The sequence below is a fragment of the Equus przewalskii genome, chromosome 19, assembly GCF_037783145.1.
Source record: "Equus przewalskii isolate Varuska chromosome 19, EquPr2, whole genome shotgun sequence".
Taxonomy (NCBI): Eukaryota; Metazoa; Chordata; class Mammalia; order Perissodactyla; family Equidae; genus Equus; species Equus przewalskii.
Window position 1 is genome coordinate 25,818,829 of NC_091849.1, and position 25,624 is coordinate 25,844,452.

Here is a 25,624-nt window from a genome sequence, read left to right on the forward strand (position 1 = left end):
TCAACTCCAGGAAATGTTGGGTGTCATTAAAAAATGGCAATTTATACATTTCTGGTGTTTTTCTTATTTCACACACAAGTCAGCTCAGGTTCAGTCTTTGACCAATACTCCGTGTCGATGGGCTGTAGAAAAGGAAGAAAAACCTGAAAAATGCTGTAAAGGAGAAATTGTCGTTGCTACTAAACTGTGCTGGGAATTTTCATCTCAAGATTCACAGTTTTTGGCTACTGGGTGGGTAGACCTCTCACCCCTGTTTTCTGGGCCGACACCATGGAGAAAAAAAAGCCTCTCCACTACCTTGTAAGTGAGATTACTGGGGTCATTTAGCCTGAGAATATACAAGAAAGGCTGAAGAGGGACACCTTGAGAGACAATATGTACAAGACAATTTGTGGGTCTGAGGCCTCTGAATAGCATGGATCTGAAACGAGACCATAAAGAACCAGATTGTCAGAAAAAAAGAAGAATATGAAACCAGGGAAATTCTTAGAGGAAAGCTCATGAAAGAAGAATAAAAGTAATATCTTTGTGTAGTTCTTCCTTAGGGAGAATCCTTACCCACCTGCTGGGACCAATGATCACAGTACCTGTAATCACAGTGCAGATCAAAACCTCCAGAAATGTCTGCAAAATTATGAATCAACTAGATGGTGTTTAATTTTCACACACACAACCCAAGATAGAATTTCTCCTTTTTTCAGGGGCAGCTAACATCTGCTTAAATTTTGAAAAACATCCCAGCAGGTAGTGTTGTAAATATAGTTCAACCCCATTTGTGATCAGAACCTGATGAGGTCCAAAAACCTCATAGAACAGAGGAGAAATAGGGTCATGATTCTGCCATGCTGAGTGTGGAACAGTCCTTGCATTGTACTCTTCATTGAAGCACTTTCCTCTCATTCAACTAGAACTAAACCTCCTTTAGATGCAAAGAGTCCTACAGATGATGCCCTTGGAGACTCTGTGAATGGGTGGTCCTTCAGCAAACCCAACATTTGTTTAGGCTGGTGGTGCATGGTCTTGAAATGACATGAGAAATTTCTTCCATTTTGGCTCTGCTGTGGGTATGTGGTAACTGGGTCTCTGTGGGCTAGTTTTCCAGCCGTCTACAGAGGCCCTTTCTTCAGCTGCCAGCTCCTGAATAATATATCTTCTAATCTTCACTCAGAGTTAGTAAGGAGTCTATTCCTTGGCACTCAGTCTCCCAATCAAATGTCACTTTGCTGCAGAGACCACCTCCATAGCTAAAGCCATACACTCAGTATCTACCGCATCAGCTTACTCTGTCTTCCTCATAATCACTAAGTGCTTTAGAAAGTATCATATGAAGGTTTCTTTCTGAATTTCTATCTCTCCTCTAGAATATAACCTTCTTCAGGCTCAAATTACAGTTTTGACTTCACTGTACACTCAGTGCCTTGAGTTAAGCCGTAAAATATGGCTTCTAACTTGAAATGCAGGTAATAGGTAAAGATTTGGAATATGGAAATCAAATGCAAATTAATAACTTGATAAAACTTCCTGTCACACTTTTAAATAATTAATGTCTCCATCTGCCAATTCATTTTTATCTTTCTTTGTTCCTTATCCAATGTTTGGAATTCTACAGATCAACGGCAGTTTGTTTATAATGTATACTTTTTTTTCCCCAAAAAGAATTTTCTATTTTCTAATTAGGAGATCACAAAAAAAGGTATAATGAGCACAATGATTAGGACTACCTTATAACCCAGTCACAGCTAATAAACATTTGAACGTGGAAGGAAAACTAGAACAGAATTCAAAGCTGGTTCTGGGCCGGCTCCGTGGCCAGGTGGTTAAGTTTGCGCGCTCCGCTGCAGCAACCCAGGGTTCGGATCCTGAGCGCAGACATGGCACCGCTTGTCAGGCCACGTTGAGGTGGCGTCCCACATCCCACAACTAGAAGGACCTGCAACTAAGACATACAACTATGTACAGGGGGTTTGGGGAGATAAAGCAGAAAAAAAAAAAAGAAGAAGATTGGCAACCGTTGTTAGCTCAGGTGCCTATCTTTAAAAAAAAAAAAAAACAAAGAATTCAAAGCCGGTTCCTTTTGCATGCATTTTCTTTTAACCGTTTTCTGCTGCAGGAATCCTTAATTTCCACTTTCTTTCTGTTCTTCAACAATGAGGCCCTAAAATGATCCGTTCTCTTCTGCTTCTTCAGGAGAGTGGCAGGATGCAGAGGGCTGGAGGATTTGACTAGTCAAGCTTGTGAGGGTGCTTACACTGGGCACAGCAGAAATCTTTAACATTCTGTGAGCTTGGAAGCTGGAGGAAGGAAGAGGAGATAGCAATCGCGTCCAGAATGGTGACACTGTAGACAGTGCGGCAACCCGTTCAGGATAAAGTATCCTAGAAAACACTCCATTCTTTGTGGGACCACTGACGAAATGGTGACATATCCGATTATGGGTTGTGGGATTCCAACTTTGCCTCCTTGATTTTCCCTTAGGGAGTGGAAGGGAGATGAGGTGCCCTTTCATTTCTTATTTACATGTTACAAAAATGACCCCCCAGAAATGAATTTCTGAAAGTTAACTGATCCAGAGCTTGCTCTCTGAAGGTCAGACTGTGCTGCTGCTTCCCCTTAAAGTCTGGATGAAAGGAGGCATTTGCAGCCTGGAGAAAGCACCATAGTGGCTCCTGGGAGATTCTCTCTTTCCGTTTGCTATGTCTCTGAGCCTGTGAGAGAAAGATAACAATGACTGGGGCTTTGGAATACAGGCTAAGAATGATAAAAAGGAATGAAAAAAACCAATCCAGACACAAACACTCTCCTTGGACCCTTGGGCAAAGCCATTTTGCCTGGAAAATCATATCTTATTTGCAATGAACATGTTCTATTCCTCCACTTTTCTTTCTTTATCTTTTTGTGAAGAAGATTGACCCTGAACTAACATCATTTACCAATCTTCCTATTTTTGCTTGAGGAAGATTGTCACTGAGCTAACATCTGTGGCAGTCTTCCTCCATTTTGTATGTGGAATGCTACTACAGCATGGCTTGATGGGTGGTACACAGGTCTGCCTGGGATCTGGGCCTGTGAACCTGGGGCCAGCGAAGCCGAGTATGTGAACTTTACCACTAAGTCACCAGGCCAGCCCCTCCTCCACTTTTCTTTTTGTGTTTCAAGAAGGCTGTCACTACAAACTAAATGATCAAGTCAGCAGGTGGCAAAATACCGTCACCAAATTTTCTAACCTCTTCTTGAGAGCAGTTTCCTGATAGGCAAACAATACTCCATATACAAAGACTCTTTGAGCACCAAGTGCTCCAAATTATACTAAGAACTTATTTATTTTAAGCAAGTTGTTTGATTTAGACTTGCAGCTAACCTAAACATCATTTTTGCCATTTTACTGATGGAACTGAAGCTCAGAGGAACTGAAACATTTTTCTCAGGTCATAGGCTGTAAGGAGCAAAACCAGATACACAAAAGTGAATTTTTTCTAAATTAAAAATATGAGCTTGTCCTTTAACCAAGTTCATAGTCTCACTTTTTCTCCATGCCAGTTTATTCCTTCATTCACTCATTCAATCGTATAACAAATACTTATAAATGAGTGGATTTATTCTTCCCTTCATCAGAGATTGATTAAAAAATCTCTTCTGTGTCTGCCACTGAGGTTTAAGACTTCTAAGTGCCTTTGACTCCTTTTTCTCCCTCAAATCTCTATACCCAGTCTCTTGACAAATGCTGTATATCTTTCCTGCACAAGCTCTCTTAAATCTTTCTCTTTCTTCTGATTTATCTATTCCTTTATCCATTCTGTGATGTTTATGGAAGATGTATCCTGTGCCAGGCAGTGTACTGGATACTGGAGATGCAGAAAGACTCATGCTTCTGCTGATCTCAGGAGCTAAGAGGATGCACCTCAGTCCTTTGGCATTGTTATAACTTCTTTTCCTTTCTCTCCAATTCTAGTTTACTCATTTCCAAGCTCTTGGCATTCAAAATTAAAACCCTTTCCTAAAATTTTACTTTGATCATGTAAGCCATTTCCCTGGAATTTTTTGAAAGGTTCTTAAGCCTCCACAATAGTCTCCATGTGTCCAAGCTTTTCAATTACTATTTCCCTCCAGTCTATTTTACACACACAAACACACACACACACATACACACACACACCACTCCAATTGAACAGGTATATTTCTTAACTCAGGAATTCCTGTGTCCTATGTTCACTCCATCCTATGTTCGCTTCTCCTCTGCACCCCTCAATGTCCGTTTTTTATTCCTTCACTTTGAAACGGTTTCACCTCTTATTTCCTATGGTTCATGCCTATAATACTTTGTATTGTTTGCTGTTCTCTGATACGGTGTGTATATAAAGTCTCTCACTGACATGCTCTCACAGGAAAGCATCACAGAGTGTGTTTCCGTAGTGTAGTGGTCATCATGCTCACCTGACACGCGAGAGGTCCTTGGTTCAAAACCGAGCGGAAACAGGGAGTGCTTTCTTATGCCTTCGAGGATTCAGAAGAAATCATCACACCTCCTTCTTCTAGAAGCCCTCATGTAAAAAGAACTAGAGATAATCCCATGTGTGGTGGTGTTTTTTGGTTTCTTTTTCAAAAGCAGATAATAATTAAGAGATTGCTGTGTTACATTAGCAAGGCTGTTCTGGATCGGTCCTCCCAACTTAGACGTGTTCTCTTCTGTCCTGGAAAATTTGGAATGGGAGATGGTGGTGGCACTACAGTTTTCCCATGGGCTTTCACCTCCTTTCCCTTTCAGAGGAATAGGTAGCCACCGTGCTCTTCCCTGGGTCATCTTTGAGAAGACGTGCCTTTAGTAGAGTCCTGATTTCCCATCAACGGCCTTGACATTTCCTGTACTTTGAGCTGTTCAGAAGATTGAATAATGAAGTGGAGAGCAGTACACTGAAACATGGGAGAAAACAAAAGACAATAAGCAAGGTGTGGGGTGTTAGAGGGCTCACTTAGCATGTGAGAGGTGGTGGGATTGGTGCCCACATTCTCCAGCTTTTACTATTTCCACCTCAGATCTCTAGGTAACAACCTCAAATCTTCCCACCTATTGAAATAAATGACAAAATATTAGACACTTTGAGTGCAGTAGGAAATTGGATGCTTCTCTCGTTTATGACCAGTGGGCAGGGATAAGACAGGGCTGCTCCAGCCTTTACTGGCATTCACTATGAGTGTCTACTTTCAATTTATAATTTGTTTTCCACTTCTTCAGAGGAACTGTGATCCCAGTGGACATATCCAATTGCTCTTTTTCTCCCTGTTTCTCCTGCAGCTTGTCCCTAAAATGGTACAGTCCTGAGAAATGCAGAAGAGTGCAGGGTAAGTAACCCCTTGCCTTCTTGTCAATGGACTGAAACGTAGAGCCTCAGGTAACTGGAGAATGTCAGAACAGACACTGTAGAATGCAAACACATAAAGTTGTCTGTGATCTCCTGGACACACCTGCGAATTGTGAATAAGTGGCTCTGATCCTATGCAACACGCCATAGTCTTTGAAAACTAAACTAAGTGATAGCCCACTGTCCAAGTCAATACCAAGCACTGGATTGCACACACTCCAGAGATCTGCAAGTAGTATAGTAAAGGCTTTGCTAAAAGGACTAAATGGTAGTGAGGTTTCTATATTCAACATGAATGGTAATTTACTGATTCTAAGTTGTGAAATTTTAAGTATGTATAATCACTAGACCACCTACTGTGGATGTTTAAAGAAGCCAATAGCAGGTGGGAAGAGAAACAAAGTGAAAAACAAAAGGAGAAACCATTAATAAATCATTAAATAGTAAACATATATGCACACTTAATATTAAATGAAAATAATCTAAACACATAATCATTAAATATTCTCAGGATGTGTTAAAAATAAATATGCTGTTAGAAACTCACTTCAAATACAGTTATATGAGAGATTAAAAGTTATATACAAGATTGAAAGTAAAGAATGCTAAAAGATACAGCACACAAGCATTAATCAAAAAAAGCTAAAGTGGATATATTAACATCAGACAAAGTAGATTTTAAAGCAAAGAAAATTTCCACATATAATGTGAGATGTTACATAATTATAAAGCATCAGCTCACCAAAGAAATAACTGTCCTATATGTGCATGCCTCTGGATACAGAACTTCAAAATCCATTTATAAACGCTGATAAATCTGAAAAGAAAAATCCACAATTAGAGGTGCTGATGTTACCACTCCTCTCTCATTAGCTGATAAATCTCGTAGATAACAAATGGGAAAACACATTGAAGAACAAAGCACCATCACCAACCATGGATCTAATTGACCTTATAGAGCAAAATATACCTTATAGAGCAGGTAGAAAGAAGTGCCAAAGACTGAGAGAAAAGCAAGATCATATCAAAACTAAGAAATCAAGAATGGTCAGAGTGCAGAAGAGTGACATGAATGAAGCTGGTATTTCAGAAACAGGTATTTAGCTGTCAATGCTAGGGAGACTGACAGGGACTAAGTGGATGGTCCCTCGTCCATATTAATCCTTCAATCTCTTGAAGTCCGAGGCTGTCAGATTCCTTCTGACTCACCTGAGCTTCTTAAAGTGCCTGGCACAATTGCAGTTCTTCAGTGAATATGTACTGAATGAATCAAAGGGAGATGATAGATTCAAAAGGGTTGCACAAGAACACTGTTCAGTATTTGGGAAGTCATAGATGTGGTGTTTGAAGGAGGAGAATGAGTCAAATTGCACTTGGAAATCGAAGTCCAGAAGGCTGGCACAGAGGAGGTTGGAAATTGGATATTTGGTGTATGGCTGAGTGGGCTGCTGTGAAGAAGAACAGGCAGAGAGATGATGAGCTGGAGCAGAGAAAGAGCTCACCTTTCGGAATCTAAAAATCTCCTTCTCTATTCAGGCTTTGCTACCTAGCAGCTCTGGGACCTTAGGAACATTACCTAATGAGTCTGAGCCTCCATTACACTGGAAAGGGCAGATTATGATACATAGTTTTGTTTTCAAAATTCAGTTGGACTTTATGATATAATCTCCACAAATCTCTTAGCATAATTAGTGGCACATCAGGCTAAAAAAGTCTGGGAAGACTTTTATTAAGTTCAGTCTGTGGTTTTTGTAGGGAAAATGTCTCCAGTCCTGTAGATGCAAGTAGAGATATAGAGTAAGGCAAAAGTGAGGACTGTAGACAAATTTAAGGACTATTTAATTGCTCATTCATTCATTTATTCAGTCAGTCAGTCAGTGAACTAATATGTGTTAACTGGGCACTTCCTATGTTTCTTTAACTAAGAAGACCATGGAAGCTGTCAGATTGACTGAGATCTCTGATGGCAGGAAAAAAAACACATCATTAGAACACAAGATGAAAAAAGACAAGCACTATTATCCCCAGTCCCACAGTCCACGTGGTCCCATCATTGAGTGAATACCAAAAAGCCATGGACACACTCCATAGCTCTTGGGCGAGAAGTTCTTTGGGTGCAGCACTGGTCTCTATGGAGTTATTTTCAAGTAGCATTGATTGTATTCTTTAGAGATTTGGAATTGATAAAGCATGAATATGTTTTCCATTAAATACAAAGAAACTTCAAGTTGCCCTCTTAGCGCAGCAGGCAGCGCGTCAGTCTCATAATCTGAAGGTCCTGAGTTCAAACCTCAGAGAGGGCAGGTCTTTTTCCTGTCGTCACACTTGGACTGGACTAATATTATCTTGATAAAAATAAAGGATATTTCAGGTGCATTAAGAAAAACAACACATAATAAAATTAACAAATGCAGCTGGATGAGGATTCGAAGACTGATACATTTGATGAGGATAGTGAAATCAGTTTTGTACTTTGTTTGGATTCCAGGTGCTTTGAGTAGAATGAGCAGAGAAGAGATTTACATTACACCAGAAACTACAAGCTATACTATATTTTTTCTTCCTCTCCATCAGATGAAACATCAGGAGAAATTTCTCTTCCAACTTTGTCTCTGAATGTTGCCCAACCACACTTAAGGGGTGGAAGAAGTGTAAAACCATTGATTCTTTTAATCATCCAACAAATATTTCTTTCATCTGTATCTTATTAATGGGATGTTCTGGATACAGTAATTCAAGAATGATTAAAATTCAGAAATTCTCTCCCTCCTGGAGCTACATCCCAGTTGAGAGGAGTGAGAGAAACAGAAAAGAAGCAAATAAGAATAATGCATAATAAGCTAAGTGATGATGTTTACTGTGGGATAATCATTAGGTAGTAAAGGGGGTCTGGAGTGTGGAGGTGGCACATTCAGCTTTCAGGGAAAGAATGAAGAAAGTTGTCACCTTGAAGATACCTTCTAGTCTCTCCATCCTTCTCACTTGATGAAGTCTTGTGCCCAAAGGTTTTCTAACACTGTCGTTAATTTTTATTTATCAAGGCAACTGGGGATTATGAGAGCTTTTTGGACATATGGTGGGCTTAGTTGGATGAACAGTGGTACCTGATAAATCCTTCACCTGTTTCTTCATATGGAAAATGAGAACTAAGGGATTCTCTAGGTGGATTCTCAGCACCTAGAGCAGAGTCACAGTAATAGGAACTGAGTAGTAAGTATTAGCTACTCCTTTGGTTGCCTTTTCCCTGTGGCATGTTGGCCTTTTACACAGAGCTTGTATCACAGTGTACATTAGAAGCTTACAGAATGGATTTACAGGTTGAGGTAGAATGCACCAGGGTTCTCTTCTAGGAAAAAAATAACCTTCCTTTAAAGTTTCTCATAGTACCTGCGTAAGAAAAGAACACTATACTAGCTTGAAAAATTCAGTGTTCTCTGGGGAAAGCAGGAAGTCCCGCTGTGGAAGAGCATAATCTGAGCATATGGCAGAGTCTGAGTACACAGGTGAGTGCTCAGGAGACCAAAATGGTTAAGCAGTGAATCTGACCAGAAGGTCCATGGTTGAGAGAAACAACTTGGTTTCATACCCACGATTTGAAAGGCATATGTGCCAGAGTTGCTGTCTACTGGCCTCAAAAAGAAGGAAGGAAAGAAACTTATTCTGTCTTTCATAATTGAGAAAGACTTTTTCCATTATTTCTGACTCAAAAATCTCAAAATTTCTGACAGATAGTTAGACTGAGAAGGGATTCTGACCCGTAGAGCATCAGTGTTTTTGTTGTTGATCTTTCCTGACCACTCCTTAATTTCTTCAAAATTAAATGCTGAGTAAAAGCCCTGAGTTCCGGTTTCCAAACATCCTTTTAAAATTCTTCCTCCTCCTCTCACTAACTTATCCTTGTCCCAGGATCCTAGTGTCTTACTAAGCCAATGCTATCTGCTCTGGAAGAATGGAGGCGGAATCAAGCACTACCCAGCGACCTGGGCCACACTTGGAGGGGATAATGGTACAGACGTGAGGCCCAGAGAGGCTGCCACTCCTCCTCTTCCTAGGTGGCCATATTTCCAAAATCAGGTAACAGTTGCAACCATGATTTATAGTGAGGTACATAACATGCGAGAGAGTTCCGAAATTGCAAGTGCATCCCAACCCAGCTGGGAACTTCACTTGCCTTCTGGCAATTCAAGATAGTGAAATTGTTTCAGAGCTAAATGATTCACATGGCAACATACTATAGGTCTCGCTTTCTCCACATTCCCTGACAGAAAGAGAAGAATTCACTGTGCTTTTGCTTATTTCATGTTTGAGATGCTCTTCCCTCAGTTGAATCCTCTTCAACGGCAGTGAAGCAACCCTGTAGTACAGGGTTAGACCTATACACCAGGTCAGGGCACACGTCTAGAATGACCACAGACCAAAAGAGGGTTAGAGTAAGGGAATTAGGTCAAATATTAGCACTCCTGCCTTGCACTTGGAGCAAATCTAAAAGACAACTGTATTCTCCAGTTTTAGATCTTCATTTCTTCTTGAGATGTACCTCCAATCCTCACATCTCCTCTCCTGAACTCAATTCCAGGAAATGTTGGCCCTCTTTAAAAAATAGCATATACATTTCTGTTTCTTTTCTTATTTCACACACAACACTGCAGAGAGAGCTCAGTGTTTGACCAATACTTCTTGTCAACGGGCTATAGACAGGGAGGAAATCCAGAAAAATGCTGTGGAGAGAGTGAGTGTCATCTATATGGGGTGTGCTGGGCATTTTCATCTAAAATTCTAGTTTTTGTCTAGTGAGTAGGTGGACCACCCACTCCTGTTTTGTAGACAGAATAATCATGGTAAAAGGTAGACCTCTCCACTACTTTGAATTGGGATTTTTGGGGTCATTTAGCCTGGGAATAAACATGGAAATCTGGTGAGGCACACCTACAGAGACAAGATGTACAAGACAATTTGTGAGTCGGAGGTCTCTGAGTAGCATTATCTAGAAGGAGATCGTAAAGACCCAGACTGTTAGAAAAACAGAAGATCGTAAAAGCAGAGGAATTCTTAGAGAACCCTCCCAAAAGAAGAGGAGCACAACTTCCTTTAGTTCTTTCTTATGGAGATCACTTACCTATCCTGCTGGGACCCAAACATCACAGTACTTGCAATGACAGCACAGATCAAAATGTTTAGAAATGTCTGAAAAATTATGAAACAACCAGGTGGTATTTAATTTCTACACATAGGACCCAAGATAGAATTTCTTCTCTTTTCAGAGTCAGTTATAATCTGATTAAAATATGGAAAATATCCCAGTAGGCAATGTTGGGAATGTATTTTATTCTCATTAGTGATCAGAACCTGATGAGGCCGAAAAAACATGAAGAGAAAGAGGGTCGTGATTCTGTCATGCTGAGCTGGAGAAAAGTCCTTGCATTTTGCTTTTCACTGAAATTATTTCCTCTCTTTTAACCTGAGCTAAAGCTCCTTCAGACGTGAAAAGTCCTATGGATGGTGTGCTTTGAGACACTGTGAATGGGTTGTCCTTCAGCAAACTCAGCTTTTGGTTAGGCCGGTGGTGCGTGACTTTGAAATGAGCTGAGAAATTTCTTATGTTTTGGCTCTGCTGTGCATATCTGGTAACCAGGCTCTGTGTGGGCTAGTTTTCTAGCTGTCTACAGAGACCCTTTCTTCAGCTGCCAACTGTTGACTAATATGTCTTCTAATCTTGGCTCAGAGTTAGTAAGATGTCTACTTCTCGGAACTCAGTCCCCAAATCAAATATCACTTTGCTACAGAGACCACTTCCCTTGTGAAAACCATATACTCAGTATTACCACATCAACTTATTCCATCTTCCTCATAATCACTGTGTGCTTTAGAAGGTGTCTTAGGAAGTTTCTCTTTCTAAATTTTCTATCTCTTCTCTAAAATATGAGATTCTTCAGACTCAAATCACTGTTTCAACCTCACTATATCCTCATTGCCTAGAGTTAAGCCGTAAAATATGGTTTCTAATTTGAAATGCAGGTAATAGGTAGAGATAGGGAATAAGCAGATCAAATACAAATTAATAGTTCAATAAACCATTCTATTTTATTTGCAAAATGTTAACCTCTGCATATGCCAATTTATTTCTCTTTCTTTGTTCCTTATCCAATGTTTTGAATTTTACTGATGAATGGCAAATTGTTTATAATGTATAATTTTTATTTTCCCCAATCAGAATTTTCTGTTTTATAATTAGGGAATAACAAATGAAGATTTAAGGGACCGCAAATGTTTAGGACTCCCCTTATAACCCAGTCACAGCTAATAACCATTTGAACATTGGGTGAAAACTAGAACAGATTTCGAAGCATGGTTTCTTTTGCATACATTTTCTTTTAACCGTTTTCTTCTGCACAGATCCTTAATTTCCACTTTTTTTCTGTTCTCTAACATGAAGCCCTGAAATAGTCCCTCTATCTTGTGCTTATTCAGGAGAGTACCAGGATGCAGAGGGCTGGAGGATTTGACTAATGAGACCTGTGAGAATTCTTACACTAGATAGAGCAGAAATCTCTAACATTCTGTGAGCTCAGAAGCTAGACAGAGGATGGAGAGATAGTAGTCACATCCAGAATCGTGACAGTGTAGACAGAGCAGTAGCCCTTTCAGGATAAAGCATCCTTGAAAACACTTTGCTCTTTGTGGACCAGTCACCAAAATGATGACATATCTGATTACGGGTTGTAGGATTCCAACTTTGCCTCCTTGATTTTCTCTTAGGGAGTGGAAGGGAGACGAAGTGCTGTTTCATTTCTTATTTACATGTTACTATAGTGACCCCCAGATGGATTTCCGAAGGTTAGCTTGTCCAGAGCGTTCTCTCTGAAGATCAGACCGTGCTGCTGCTTCCCCTTAAAGCCTGGATGAAAGGAGGCATCTGCAGGCTGGGGAATGCACCATAGTGGTTCCTAGAGATTCTGTCTTTCCATTTGTTATCTCTCTGAGCCTTTGAGAGAAGGATAACAATAACTGGGGCCTTGGAATACAGCCTAAGAAAGATTAAAAAGGAATGAAAAAAGAACCCACTTACAAATACTCTACTCGAATGTTTGCACAAAGTCATTTTGCCTGGAAAGTCCTATCTTACTGCAATGAATATATTCCATTCCTACCTTCCTTTTTATGCCTCAAGAAGCCTGTTATCACAGATGAAATGAGCAAATCGGCAGGTGGCAAAAGACCTTCACTAAATTTTCTCATCAGATCTTGATAGCAGTTTCCGGAGAGGCAAACAATACTCTGCATACAAGGGCTCTTTCAGCACCATATGACTGAAATTGTACTAAGGGTTTATTAATTGTATGTAAGTTGTTTGATTTAGCTTTGCAGCTATCCTAAATGTCATTTTTCTCATTTTACGGATAAGCCTGAAGCTCAGAGGAACTGAAACATTTTTCTCAAGTCACAAGTCTGTAAGGAGCAAAATCAGATATGGAAAGCAGATTTTTTCAAATTAAAAATGTAAGCTTCTCCTTTAACCGAGTTCATAGCCTCACGATCTGTTTTTCTACATGCCAGTTGATTCATTCATTCACTCACTCATTCATAAACAAATACTTATAAATGAGTGAATTTATTCTTCCTTTCATCAGATATTACATCAAAAATCACTTCTGTGTCTGCCACCTGGGTTTAAGACTTCTAAGTGCCTTTGACTCTTTTTTTCTCCCCCAAAACTCCACGTCTAGTCTTTCGACAAATGCCATATATCTTTCCTGCACAACCTCTCTAGAATCTTTTCTTTTTTCTCATTTATCTATTCCTTTATCCATTCTATGATTATGGAAGACGTATCCTGTGCCAGGCTGCGTATTGGCCACTGGAGATGCAGTCTCATGCTACTGCTAATCTTAGGAGCTAACAGGATACACTTCAATCTTTTAGCATCTCTATAACTTCTTTTCCTTTCTTTATAATTCTTGTTTACCCATTTCCAAGTTCTTAGGCATTCAAAATTAAAACTCTCTCCTAAAATTTACTTTGATTATGTATGCCATCTGTTTGGATTTTTTTCAAAGGTTATTAAGCCTCCACAATGTTCTCCTCAACATATCTCCATGTGTCTAGGCTTTTAAATTATTATTTACATGCATGTCTATTTTACACACACACACGCACACACCACTCCAGTTGAACAGGTATATTTCTTTTTTTTTTTTTTTTTTTTTTTTAAATGAAAATTTGGGTGAGTTTATTCTGAGCTGAAATCTGAGGACCATGGCCCGGGGCCTTTCTTCCCGAAGGAAGAAAGGGCACCAAGGAAGTAAGGTGTACAGAGTGGTTATATACCCCCATACATGACGTTTCACATATGATTGAAATGTCCCTCCCACAATAGTCACAAGATTGCCCTGTCAGCACAGCGCTTGATGGACACAGCAGGTAGTGGGGCTGCTCTCTCGGAGGGCGTAGCAGGAGGCAAGTCCATTGTCTTGAGCTGGGTGGTCACAGGTGAGTACAGCAGCAATCAGTTTCTAGCCTAAGGAAAGATGTTTAATCCTTAAAGAAATGCCAACGTTGGGAGGGGGAGGGAAGTTGCACCTTTATCTCAAGGGTCTTTGCTCTTGCCATAGGGAATATCTAAAGCAGATATACAGTGCATGCTCATCGGCCTCGGTCAGGCCCTTTTGGAAAAACAAGGTCAGGCTGAATTAGGTTTACACCAAATGGCTTCCTCAAATGCTCCAATATATCCTATTGCTTGCCATTTTTATTTGTCAGGCATCAAATAAAAGCGTCTTCGCAGCCTGTTGGAAAGGACCATACCAGGATGAGAAGAAGACGGCATCTGTTGTAGACAGCTGTCCCAAGACTCCAGACCAGGCCTGTATTCCCAAACTTGTGTCTCCACATTTAAACCTTTGTTATGCTTAAACTGTATACCTATGTTATATTTGTTCCATTTAAGGTTTCAAAACACTATCATGCTTGAAGAAACTGACTGATTTGGAACAGACTGGTCTTGAAGGCCAGACATTTATTTATGGCTGGCTCATAATGGAACTCAGTGGTTATAGGGAACAAATCTCTGGCCTTGGTTCCTGCCTGGATGGCTAAAACACTGCACCCTGAGTTTCCTTTGGATGCAAGGAAGGATTCAGACTGAGGCAACATCTGTTGCCAATCTCCCTCTCTTTAAGGCCTGATGAGATCGTTCAGTGTTCTACCAAGAAGCCAGCCATAGTTCTTCCTCCTTTGGGGCTGGAGGATGTCATATCACATACAGAGGCCCTTAACAGTAGTCAAGCAGGAAAGGCTGGCCTTCAAAATAGAATGACCTTAGATATTCTTACAGCATCCCAAGGTGGTACATACATATATCATTTAACTGAATGCTGTGTTTTTATACCTGACGAGTCCGTCCATGTATCATTTCTGCTAAAGCACATTAAAAAAAAAAAAAAAGCAGGTAAATGCCTTAAGCAATCTTATATGTGGTTTTGATTTGTTTAGTTGGCTCCCTTCTGGTATTGGCTTCCATTTGTGACCTAGATTGCAATTTCTATTTCTATTACTCCTTGGAATTCTTGTATTAGTCATAATATTCAAACTAATTACTGTTTTCTCAGTGTTGTATGATTGGCATGCAAGCTAGAGTAACGATTGCTCAGCAGTTTGAGATGATTGACTGATCTTACAACCCTGGACGAATCCCTTTTCTTACTAAGGCTATGCCTAAGAGTTCATTTTTTTTTTTTTTTTTTTTATTAATGTTATGATAGATTACAACCTTGTGAGATTTCAGTTGTACATTTTTGTTAGTCATGTTGTGGGTACACCACTTCCCCCTCCGTACCCTCCCCCCACCCCCTCTTTTCCCTGGTAACCACCAATCAGATCTCCTTCTCAATATACTAATTTCCACCTATGAGTGGAGTCATATAGAGTTCGTCTTTCTCTGACTGACTTATTTCGCTTAACATAATACCCTCGAGGTCCATCCACATTGTTGTGAATGGGCCAATTTCGTCTTTTTTTATGGCTGAGTAGTATTCCATTGTGTATATATACCACATCTTCTTTATCCAATCATTAGTTTCTGGGCATGTAGGCTGGTTCCACGTCTTGGCTATTGTAAATAATGCTGCAATGAACATAGGGGTGCAACGGACTCTTGAGATATCTGATATCAGGTTCTTAGGATAGATACCCAGTAATGGGATGGCTGGGTCATAGGGTATTTCTATTTTTAACTTTTTGAGAAATCTCCATACTGTTTTCCATAGTGGCTGTACCAGTTTGCATTCCCACCAACAGTGTATGAGGGTTCCTCTTTCTCCACAACCTCTCCAACATTTGTCGTTCTTGGTTTTGGATGTTTTTGCCAATCTAACGGGGGTAAGGTGATATCTTAGTGTAGTTTTGATTTGCATTTCCCTGATGATTAGCGATGATGAACATCTTTTCATGTGTCTATTGGCCATATTCATATCTTCTTTTGAGAAATGTCTGTTCATGTCCTCTGCCCATTTTTTGATCGGGTTGTTTGTTTTTTTGTTGTTAAGTAGTGTGAGTTCTTTGTATATTATGGAGATTAACCCTTTGTCGGATAAGTGGCTTGTAAATATTTTTTCCCAATTAGTGAGCTGTTTTTTTGTTTCAATCCTGTTTTCCCTTGCCTTGAAGAAGCTCTTTAGTCTGATGAAGTCCCATTTGTTTATTCTTTCTGTTGTTTCCCTCAACTGAGGAGTTACAGTGTCTGAAAAGATTCTTTTGAAACTGATGTCAAAGAGTGTACTGCCTATATTCTCTTCCAAAAGACTTATTGTCTCAGGCCTAATCTTTAGGTCTTTGATCCATTTTGAGTTTATTTTGGTGTGTGGTGAAAAAGAATGGTCAATTTTCAATCTTTTGCATGTGGCTGTCCAGTTTTCCCAGCACCATTTGTTGAAGAGACTTTCTTTTCTCCATTGTAGGCCCTCTGCTCCTTTGTCGAAGATTAGCTGTCCATAGATGTGTGGTTTTATCTCTGGGCTTTCAATTCTGTTCCATTGATCTGTGGACCTGTTTTTGTACCAGTACCATGCTGTTTTGATCACTGTAGCTTTGTAGTATGTTTTGAAATCGGGGATTGTGATTCCGCCGGCTTTGTTTTTCTTGCTCAGGATTGCTTTAGCAATTCGCGGTCTTTTGTTGCCCCATATGAATTTTAGGATTGTTTGTTCAATTTCTGTGAAGAATGTTCTTGGGATTCTGATTGGGATAGCATTGAATCTGTATATTGCTTTAGGTAGTATGGACATTTTAACTATGTTTATTCTTCCGATCCATGTTCAAGGGATGTCTTTCCATCTCTTTATGTCATCGCCTATTTCTTTCAAGAGAGTCTTGTAGTTTTCATTGTATAGATCCTTCACTTCCTTGGTTAAGTTTATCCCAAGGTATTTTATTCTTTTCGTTGCTATTGTGAATGGGATAGAGTTCTTGAGTTCTTTTTCTGTTAGTTTATTGTTAGTGTATAGAAATGCTACTGATTTATGCACGTTAATTTTATACCCTGCTACTTTGCTGTAGTTGTTGATTATTTCTAATAGTTTTTCTGTGGATTCTTTGGGATTTTCTATGTATAAGATCATGTCGTCTGCAAACAACGAGAGTTTTACTTCTTCGTTACCTATTTGGATTCCTTTTATTTCTTTTTCCTGCCGAATTGCTCTGGCCAGCACCTCCAGAACTATGTTGAATAGGAGTGGTGAAAGTGGGCACCCTTGTCTTGTTCCTGTCCTCAGAGGGATGGCTTTCAGCTTTTGCCCATTGAGTATGATGTTGGCTGTGGGTCTATCATATATGGCCTTTATTATGTTGAGGTACTTTCCTTCTATACCCATTTTACTGAGGGTTTTTATCATAAATGGGTGTTGGATCTTGTCGAATGCTTTCTCTGCATCTATTGAGATGATCATGTGGTTTTTGGTTTTCATTTTGTTAATGTAGTGTATCACGTTGATTGACTTGCGGATGTTGAACCATCCCTGTGTCCCTGGTATAAATCCCACTTGATCATGGTGTATAATCTTTTTGATGTATTGCTGTAATCGGTTTGCCAAAATTTTGTTGAGGATTTTTGCATCTATGTTCATCAGTGATATCGGCCTGTAGTTCTCCTTCTTTGTGTTGTCCTTGTCAGGTTTGGGGATCAGAGTGATGTTGGCTTCATAGAATGTGTTAGGGAGTTCTCCATCTTTCTCAATTTTCTGGAACAGTTTGAGGAGAATAGGTATTAAGTCTTCTTTGAATGTTTGGTAGAATTCTCCAGAGAAGCCGTCTGGTCCTGGACTCTTGTTTTTGGGGAGGTTTTTGATTACCGTTTCTATTTCCTTACTTGTGATTGGTCTATTCAGATTCTCCATTTCTTCCTGATTCAGTTTGGGGAGATTGTAGGAGTCTAGGAATTTGTCCATTTCTTCCAGGTTGTTCAATTTGTTGGCATATAGTTTTTCATAGTATTCTCTTATGATCTCTTGTATTTCATTGGTATCTGTTGTGATTTCTCCTCTGTCATTCCTGATTTTATTAATTTGCGATTTCTCTCTTCTTTTCTTGGTGAGTCTGGCTAGGGGTTTGTCAATTTTGTTAATTCTTTCGAAGAACCAACTCTTTGTTTCATTGATCCTTTCTATTGTCTTTTTTGTTTCAATATCGTTTATTTCTGCTCTTATTTTTATTATTTCCCTCCTTCTACTGACTCTGGGCCTTGTTTGTTCTTCTTTTTCTAGTTCTGTTAGGTGTCGTTTGAGGTTGCTTACGTGAGCTTTTTCTTGTTTAGTGAGGTGAGCCTGTATTGCGATGAATTTCCCTCTTAGGACTGCTTTTGCTGCATCCCAAATGATTTGGTATGTCGTGTTCTCATTTTCATTTGTCTCCAGATAATATTTGATTTCTTCTTTAATTTCTTCAATGATCCATTGTTTGTTGAGAAGCGTGTTGTTTAGTCTCCACATTTTTGCACCTTTCTCTGCTTTTTTCTTGTAGTTGATTTCTAGTTTAATAGCGTTATGATCAGAAAAGATGCTTGATATTATTTCAACTCTCTTGTATTTATTGATGTTTGCTTTGGTTCCCAAAATATGGTCAATCCTTGAGAATGTTCCATGTGTACTTGAGAAGAATGTGTAACCTGCTGTTTTTGGATGAAGTGTTCTATATATATCTATTAAGTCCATCTGGTCTAATTTTTCATTTAATTCTATTATTTCCTTGTTGATTTTCTGTCTGGATGTTCTGTCCATTGGTGTTAATGGTGTGTTGAGGTCCCCTACTATTATTGTATTGTTGTTGATGTCTTCTTTTAGTTCTATTAAGAGTTGCTTTACAAATTTTGGTGCTCCTGTGTTGGGTGCGTATATATTTATAAGTGTTATGTCTTCTTGGTGGAGAGTCCCTTTTATCATTATATACTGTCCCTCTTTGTCTTTCTTTATCTGTTTTGCTTTGAAATCTACCTTGTCTGATATTAGTATAGCGACACCTGCTTTCTTTTGTTCATTATTAGCTTGGAGTATTGTTCTCCATCCCTTCACTCTGAGTCTGTGTTTGTCTTTGGGGCTGAGGTGTGTTTCCTGGAGGCAGCATATTGTTGGATCTTGTTCTTTGATCCATCCTGCCACTCTGTGTCTTTTGATTGGGGAGTTCAATCCATTTACATTTAGAGTGATTATTGAGACGTGGGGGCCTACCACTACCATTTTGTGTCTTGTTTTCCGGTTTTCTTCAGTTTCCTTTGTTTCTCGTCCCATGGTTTAATCTGTTCTGATGTAGAGCTGCTACTCTCTGTTGTTGTCCTTCTACTTATCTCCTCTGCTCTTGGTTTTGTAGCCCCTTTCCTTTTTTGGATTTTTCAGGAATGAGGGTTTTCCTGAGGATTTCCTGAAGAGGAGGTTTTGTGGCAATGAACTCCCTTAATTTTTGTTTATCTGGGAAAGTTTTTATTTCTCCATCGTATTTGAAGGATATTTTCGCTGGGTAGAGAATTCTCGGCTGTAGGTTTTTGTCCTTCAGATTTTTGAATATATCATTCCACTCTCTTCTAGCCTGTAAAGTTTCTGCTGAGAAATCTGCTGATAGCCTGATGGGGGTTCCTTTGTAGGTTAGTTTCTTTTGCCTGGCTGTCCTTAATATTTTCTCCTTGTCGTTGACTTTTGCTAGCTTCACTACTATATGCCGTGGAGTTGGTCTTCTTGCATTGATAAAGTTTGGAGATCTATTGGCTTCTGTCACCTGAAGATCCATCTCCCTCACCAGATTTGGGAAGTTCTCAGCCATTATTTCTTTGAATAGGTTTTCTGCCCCTTTCTCCTTCTCTTCTCCCTCTGGTATACCTATAATCCTTACGTTGCATCTCCTAATTGTGTCTGATAATTCTCGGAGAGTTTCTTCATTTCTTTTAAGTCTTGCTTCTCTCTCCTCCTCTGCCTGCAACAATTCTATATTGCCATCTTCCAAATTGCTAATTCTGTCCTCCATATTATCGGCCCTACTGTTCAGAGCATCTAGATTTTTCTTAATCTCCTCTATTGTGTTCTTCATTTCCAGTATTTCTGTTTGGTTCTTCTTTATCGTATCAAACTCTTTTGTGACATAGCTCCTGAACTCGTTGAGTTGTCGGTCAGAATTCTCTCTTAACTCAGTGAGTATTTTAATGATGGCTGTTTTGAAGTCACCATCATTTAGGTTATATATCTCATTTTCTTTGGGATTGTTTTCTGTGTATTTGTTACTTTCTTTCTGTTCTGGAGATTTAATGTATTTTTTCATATTGCTTGATGATGTTGATTTGTGCCTCCGCATGGAGATGGAGTTTAGTTGCTCCTTTCACTTGTTTCAGCTGCTGCAGTGGGGGGAGCAGCTGTTTATACTTCACCAACCAGGAACCCTGTCCGTAGTTGCTAACTGGGCCTGGGCCCCTCTTCGTAGCCACAGTGGCCCTTTGGATTCCCTCCTCTGCCGTGGGGGCCGTCACGGGGGGCTTCAGGCTGCAGGTGCCTACTGTTGTTGCCCACCTAGATGCGCTCTCTCCTTGGGGTCTGCAACGGTGTTATGGGCTTTTCCAGCGGCCACGGGTGGGATCACTTTTATTTGTCGCTCGGTTGCTGTCGGCACCCACCAAATCTCACTTGTCCTCTATGGGTCGCAGGAGAGCTATTGGCATCTTCTACAGTCTGTGGTTAGTACACCTAGCTATGCTGCTTTTGCCCTGGGGTCTTCCAGCCTTGTGGCTGGCGGCTGGGTGCCTTCTACTGGTGCTGTGCAGAGGCTTTCCCTAAGGCTTCTGTGAGCCTGTAGGGTTTCCCCCTAGGCTACTAAGCTGGGTCTCTGGAACTCTCTCCAGCCCCAGTCCTCTCCGAGATCTCCGGCAATCCCTAGCCTCACCAGGTGGGCAACGGCAGCTGGGGGTCGCCCCGCCCTCTGGGCTTCTCTCCGGGCCTCTGCCGGGAGCTCTGAATGCTCAGCGTGGCCCCTCTGCTACCGGCAGACAGAGAGTTTTGTCTGCTGCCTGGGGGAGCTCCGGCGCTTCCCCACCGGGTCGCCGGACCCGCCTTTGAAAGTTCCCCCGCCCCGGTCCTCTCCGAGATCTCCGGCAATCCCTAGTCCCACGGGGCGGGCAACGGCAGCTGGGGGACGCCCCGCCCTCTGGGCTTCTGTCCGAGCCTCTGCCGGGAGCCCTGAATGCTGGGCGTGGCCCCTCTGCTAATGGCAGACAGAGAGTTTTGTCTGCTGCCTGGCGGAGCTCCAGCGCTTCCCCTCCGGGTCGCCGGACCCGCCTTTGAAAGTTCCCCCGCCCCGGTCCTCTCCGAGATCTCCGGCAATCCCTAGTCCCACGGGGCTGGCAACGGCAGCTGGGGGACGCCCCGCCCTCTGGGCTTCTGTCCGAGCCTCTGCCGGGAGCCCTGAGTGCTCAGCGTGGCCCCTCTGCTACCGGCAGACAGAGAGTTTTGTCTGCTGCCTGGGGGAGCTCCGGCACTTCCCCTCCGGGTCGCCGATCCGGCCTTTGAAAGTTCCCCCGCCCCGGTCCTCTCCGAGATCTCCGGCAATCCCTAGTCCCACGGGGCGGGCAACGGCAGCTGGGAGACCTCCGTGCCCTCCGTGTCTCTCTCTGGGACCCTCCGGGCGCCCCGAGCACCAGGCCGGGTCTCCCCGCCAATGGCGGGGAGAGACTCTCCCCGCGGGCTCAGGTGTGCAACTCCAAAGTTTCCCTCTGCGTTTAGGAGTAATTGCGGGGGGTTTAAGTAGGGTTCTGGTCACCTGTTTCCACCGTCGCTCCTCTGTTGTGTTCTCGCTCCTGCCCTAGATGTGTGTGGATCCTCTGGGGGCGTCCGTTGGAAGAAAGCCGCTTGCGGGTACTAGGCTGCCCGTCGGGGTCGGAGAGTTTTCACCTATTTCCACATCCTCCCGGAGGAAAGTCCGTCCGCCTTCCGATGTATAGTCGCGTGGGTGTCTCAGACGTCCTGAGATGCTGTCTGGATATCCTTTGTCAAGCGATAAGTGTCCAAATAATTGTAGACTCGAAGGGCGAGAGACAAAGAGGACTACTCACGGCGCCATCTTGGAATTCCTCCCCTCTGAACAGGTATATTTCTTAACACAGGAATTCCCATATCCTGTGTTCACTCCATCTTATGTTCGGTTCTCATCTGCACCCCTCAGTTTCCATGTTTTATTCCTTCACTCTAATATGATCTCGCCTCTTATTTCCCATGGCTCTTGTCTGTAATATTTTCTATTTATTGCTGTTCTCAAGCAGTGTGGATATGTAATTGCTAAATGACGCTCCTTCCCAGGAAAGGAGCATTTATCTCTAGACTTAGGCCAACCTTGAGTTTCTGAAGTGTAGTGATCATCACACTAGTCTAACACAGGAGAGGTCCCGGATTCGAAACCAAGCAAAACAAGGAACCCTTTCTTTATGCCTTCCAGAATCCAGGAGAAATCACCATACCACCTTCTTCTAGGAGGCCCCACGTTAAAATAATTAGTGATAATCCCATTTGTGTCATTGTCTCTTGGTTTTGTTTTAAAAGCAAGTAATCATCTGGAGATTGCTGTGCTACATTAGCAAGGCTGTTCTGAATGAGTTCGCTCAAGTGGGACATGTTCTCTACTGTCCATGAAAATTTGAAATGGGAAATGGTGTCAGTGCTAGAGTTTTCCCATGGCGACTTCCTCCTCCTTTTGCTCACAGAGGAATAGATAGCCACTGTGGTCTTGCCTCGAGTCTTCTTTGAGAAGATGTGCCCTTAGTAGAGTCCTGGATTTGTATTAATGGCCTTGACATTTCCTGTATTTGGGGCTGCCCAGAAATCAAAGAGTGGAGACTGGAACACTGAAAAACTGGAGAAACAAAGAAAAAAAAAAAGGCTAAGGAGGCATTAGGGAAAAAGGGACAGTAGGCCATGGGGAATTAGCTCAGGTGGTAGAGCGCTCGCTTAGCATGTGAGAGGTGGTGGGATCGATGCCCACATTCTCCAAGTTATCCTATTTAGTCCTCTGATCCCCAAAATCTTAGGGAATTTGGACCTTAGTCTCATTTATGACCACCAACAGGCAAGGATGAGAAAGGGCTGCTCTGGCTTTCCCTGGCATTCAGTAATTGACCTACTCTCAATTTATAATTCGTTTTCTGTTTCTTCAGAGGGGCTGTGATCCCAAGAGACATACCCAATTGCTCTTTTTCTCCCTTTTTCGTCTGCAGATTGGCCCTAAATGCAGCACAGTCCTGAGGACAGCATGGGGTAAATAATGCCCCAGCTTTCTTATCAGTGGACTGAAAGAGGGAGCTACAGGTAACCAGAAAACATTGGAAAAGACACTGTGAAAAGCAAACAACAAAGTTGTTTGCGAACTCCTCGATGTGCCTGAGAATTGTGAAGAAATGTCTCTGATCCTAAACAACATGCCATAGACTTTGAAACCCGAAGTAACCTACAATCCACTGCCCAAGCCCACACTGGCCACTGGGTTGCATACACACTAGAGATCTCCAAATAGTATGGTAAAGGCTTTGAAAATGGAATCGACTTTGAAACTACTACACATAGAAGGCTGGTCAGTACTTGGAACTTGGAGTTTCAAAACTCATAGACAAAAGCTGATAAACCTGAAAAGATAGAGATGGAGACTCCACTCTCTTCTAGCCTCTGCCTCCATCTTTCTTTCTGCATCTCTAGATGTGTGTCCCTCAGCTTCTCCTTTTATTGGGAGTAGCTATCATTGGTGGAAGCTCTGGGGTTTAATGTGGACTCCACTGATTCCTGACTAAGTCACGATGGATGGGTAACATTTGATGAGTCATTTGGCTATGATAACTTATGATGATTCCAAGGTTTATTTCTTTTTCTGCCTTTCACAATCACATCTTTTTCTTATAAGATTTTTCCTTAGAAAAGTCTTCTTTTCTTTCTTCTTTTCTTCTTTCCTTCTTTCCTTTCTAAGACATTATTGAATCCCCACTTCCACAAACTTTCTCCTTAACTCTCTCCCACTTATAGAAAGATACAGAGGAAGAGCGTTATCCCAGAAAGCGTCTTATAACATGGACACTATTCCTGGACTCAACATTCACTGTGTTTGTTCCTTTTCAATACAGGCTTCTGCTTATTCATTGTTTTATAATTGAAAAGATTAGTTAATTCTTAGCATTGTTGAAACAATTAGTGAACTAATGGAAAGAAAGTAATTCATAAGCTCTGAAAGACAAGAGAAATGCCACTAATTGCTATTATTTAATATGTGACCCTCACATAAAGAAACGGACCCACAAGGAGTCATCAAATGAACAGAATTTGAAAGTGTAACCATGAGCAACATGTTTTGGATCCCAACTGACTCAGTTCAAGCCCAGGAAAATCTATACCTGTGAGAAGAGCATGTTCCTCTGTGTGAGATAGACAAACCCTAAGGTGACCTCAAATGATCTCTACCTCCTGGTGTCCATTCTCTTGTGTAATGCCCTCCCCTTGAGTATGAGTAGGACTGTGACCTGCTTCCAGCCAATAGAAAATGGCAAAGGTGAAGGGATTTGAAGATGTAATTAAGGTCCCAAATTGGTTGATTTTGAAGTAATCAAATGGGAGACTATCCTAGGTGGGCATGGTTTAATCAGGTGAAATACATTAGAAGAAAGACTAGGACTTCCCTCCATTGCTGGCTTTGAAGAAGTAAGCTGCCATGAAGTCAACCTCTTCTGCATTCTTCTTCTCATTCATCTAGCCCTTATCCATTCTGTGATGTTTATGGAAGATATATCCTGTGCCAGGCTGTGTACTAGGCACTGAAGATACAGAAAGACTCATGCTAGTGCTAATCACAGAAGCTAACGTGATGCACATTAATCCTTTAATATCTTTGTAACTTCTTTTCCTTTCTCTCCAATTCTAGTTTACCCATTTCCAACCTCTTTGGCATTCAAAATAAGAACCCTTTTCTAACATTTTACTTTGATTCTGTAAGCCATCTGTTTTGAATTTTTTCAAAGGGTTTTAAGCCTCCACAATATCCTTCCCAACATATCTCTATGTGTCCTGGCTTTCAATCTCTATTTTTCTCCATGTCTATTTTACACGCACACGTGAGCATGCGTGCACACACACACATCACTACAATTGAAGAAGTGTATTTCTTAACACAGTATTTTTTATATCCATGCCTGTTCCTTCCCCTATATGTTCACTCTTCATCTGCACTCCTCAATATACATAGTTTATTTCTTCACTACAATATGATCTATCTTATTTCCTATGGCTCTTGCCTGTAATATTTCGTAGTTTTTGCTGTTCTTTCGTAGGGCGTGGATATGTAATCACTATATGACACGCCTTAAAAAGAATGGAATATATATATCTAGAGGTAGGTCTAAAGTGTGAGTTTCTGTAGTGAAGTGGTCGTCATGCTCATCTACAGGTGGGAGGTCCTAGGTTACAACCCAAGCAGAAACAGTTAATGTTTGTTTTGCTTTCCAGGATCCTGGGAAATCACCTCATTGACCCCTTCTAAGAAGCCCCACCTAAAAGGAACCAGTGATAATCCCACTTGTGTTGTTATTTTTATTTTGTTTCGTTCTGTTTTGTTTTAAGAAATAGACAACCATCCCGAGATAGCTGTACTACATTAGCTGGGTGTTTTGGGTGAGTTCTCCCAACTGGTCCTTGTTCACCTCTGTCCCAGAAAATTTGAAATGGGAAGTGGTGTTGGTGCTAGAGTTTTCCCACGGTGATTTTCTCCTCCTTTCCCTAGCA

General features: G+C 41.2%; 3 non-coding genes across 3 annotated transcripts; all 3 read left to right on the plus strand.

Annotated features, from left to right (window-relative positions):
• The first annotated feature begins 4,400 nt into the window (after positions 1-4,400).
• On the plus strand, positions 4,401-4,473 carry TRNAV-GAC (transfer RNA valine (anticodon GAC)). Its single transcript has one exon. It is a non-coding gene; the product is annotated as a tRNA-Val (tRNA).
• Positions 4,474-7,587: 3,114 nt separating this feature from the next.
• On the plus strand, positions 7,588-7,660 carry TRNAM-CAU (transfer RNA methionine (anticodon CAU)). The gene has a single exon. It is a non-coding gene; the product is annotated as a tRNA-Met (tRNA).
• A 15,125-nt stretch (positions 7,661-22,785) lies between these two features.
• Positions 22,786-22,858, plus strand: TRNAA-AGC (transfer RNA alanine (anticodon AGC)). The gene has a single exon. It is a non-coding gene; the product is annotated as a tRNA-Ala (tRNA).
• The last annotated feature ends 2,766 nt before the right edge of the window (positions 22,859-25,624 follow it).